Here is a 2757-nt window from a genome sequence, read left to right as displayed (position 1 = left end):
TAAATTTGATGTTGTATTCTTTCCAAATTTTTTCAACCACTCATCAATGCTCATTTATTTATTAGAAAGATATAATCCATTACCTCTTTTCGTTAATTTTACACCTGCTTGTGCTATAGAAGAAAGCATATCTCCAACTAGCAATCTCGCTTTATCAGGCAGACCTTCAAGTTTTTCAGCAAAATCGACAATTACACCACTTCCACTAATTTGTTTCTCCAACTCTTTGTTATGTCTTTCCAATTCTTTTTGAGCCTGGAGTTGAGCCTTCCTTTCGTTGGCAGTTTTCACCGCTGTTGAAATACCACCCGTCAATGCTCCAACCGCACTTAAACCAGCAAATAAAGGAATTAGAAATGGGAGAAATCCTCCACTCGTCTCTCTTATTGAATATTTTTTCAACATTGGTTTTGTCATTTTAATTTTAAGTGAGCCAGTGTCATTCAAGATTTTAACCTGTTCTCTTGTGAGAAAAACATCAATTCTTACTGCTCCTTTTCTCTGAATTGTATTAACGTTAATCGTACAAGGCTTTTGATTTTGAACACAAGATGATAGTTTATGAAGATTGATTTGATTAACATATACCCCAGTTGGTACTTTGCCACTCATTTATTTAACAAAAAATTATGTGAGACTAATCATCACACCATTATCTGTATTAATCTGCAATTCTGTTTCTTCCAAAAGCAAACAATATGTATCAACTTCTTCACTCTCTCCTCTTTCAATGTATAGGGAAGTATCCACTCGATTAGACTTTATAGTTTCCTTTTGAGCGCTCAGGTCAAACGCATAGATTGTATACAAACTTTTAAATGCTGTCATATCCAAAATAGGTTCTTTATTTCCATTACTTTCACACACCTTTTGGTAAGACTTGTATGCTTCAGCAAAATCATTTTTTTCCCAATTAATTTCCAATCTATCTCGTGGGTAAAATGTTCCATCTAGAGAAACGCGAAGTTGTTTCACCTTAGCATTATCACTCAATGCATTATTCTTATCAGTCGCAGTATCACCATCTGGCTTTTTAAAAATGATCCACAGATATCGTGGCTTTCCTTCCAGAACACCCAAATTCCACGTGTAAGTTGTTTGATTGAGTTTAACGTGTTGACATCTTCTTTTGAGGTATGATACACTGAGTGGTTTCTTTGAGTTAAGTCTTCGATTCAACATCTCTTCTGTTTTAAGATTAGGAGTATATTCACTGATATACCAACTCATTTCCTCAATTACAAATTTATTCTGATCACCAAAAGCACTACCAACACCAAAAAGCAATCGATTTTCATTATCATTCCTTTGTAGTTGAAATCTAATTTTAAGGCCATACAGAACTTTATCATGATCACAAAATCCAAATATACCTTTAAGAGGAACTGCCACAGTAAAACTATTTTCTGCTTTTGTATCATCATTATACATTCCTTTCCTTTGAGTATACCCAGGGTCTGTGTTTGTTCCCGTTGACATATCAGGAATAAAACCTTCGACAGACCCCTTTCCCATTCTATCACTGAATGTATAGAGTGTAAATTTTATCATTTCAGATACAGCAGAGACATAATCAACTGCTTCAACTTCTTGTGTTCCAATATACAAAACGCACACTATCAAACATTTTCCAGAAGAAATCATTTACAAGTGTAGCGTTTGTGTTATTCCCAGCCTTAGTGAATTTAAATTTACACAACAAGAAACTTTCGGAGAGATTCAAATAGGTTTGTTGATTATTTATTTCAAAACTTTTTGTACCATTCGTATTCCAGTCTGTTCCAGTTATTGCATTTACCTTGAAGTAATCTTCTTTTTTAGTGGAGTTTGAGATAATAATAGTATCATCCAAATCATAGATACTATCAATTGCTTCCATACTTGTATTTATTTAGGAAAAAAGATGTTAAAACTTTTGAAACCCTGATCCAAGTATTTGAATTATTTTCTGTCGTTCTTGGGGGACAACTGAGTTTTGCCTTTCTTAATTTCTTTTATTGCTTGTAATTTATGAGATTCCTTCTGAGCATCTTTTATACTCTTTACGGCACCTGCTACATTTCCCACAGCAGAAGCAGTTGAACCAATTAGATCTTTATGTTTAAGAATAGTTGAACCAATACCCATGAGAGTATCAATTATCCCATCTCCTCTAAATTGATGTCCAACACCCCTTTGTCTCTTAGGTTTATAGTATCCTCTACCAAGATACATACCTTCACCCTTGTAGTATGGGGAAAGGAACATCCCATCCCCTGTAATTATTTTATATTTTCCCAACTCGTGTTTCCTCAAAATAACCATCGTATTTATTTATTGGAAAACTTCACGTAGGTGAATTCTGATGGATATAACTTCTCCATTAAAAGAAATCACACGATTATCTTGGTCGGTTATCCTAAAATTTACTCTGTGTATGGTTTTTCCTGACACAGGTAGATAAACCAAATTTTTGGGTTCCATATTGAATTTATAACCAATTGGGGTTGAGTATGCGCTGAATGAAAATATTGTATTTGTTTTTTTCCCATCATTATAAGCACCATCAATCAAATCACAGTGAATTAACACCGAATTTATTCCTGAGGATATTTGAATGACATTATCACTGTAAAACGTCCCATTAGTTTCAATCTTTTTTGAGGAGAAACCCAATATCTCTCTAAATGAATTATCAATTGTGAAATCAACCTTGTAGTTATTTTTAACTTTAATCGTTGATTTTGAAGTATGTTTTTGAATGTTTATAACAATATT

This window comes from Eptatretus burgeri, unplaced genomic scaffold (assembly GCF_056783735.1).
Source record: "Eptatretus burgeri isolate ZD-2024b unplaced genomic scaffold, Ebu_testis_v1 Ebu_testis_scaffold_185, whole genome shotgun sequence".
Classification (NCBI taxonomy): Eukaryota; Metazoa; Chordata; class Myxini; order Myxiniformes; family Myxinidae; genus Eptatretus; species Eptatretus burgeri.
The sequence above is the reverse complement of the archived record's forward strand: the minus strand, read 5'-3'. Positions refer to the sequence as shown.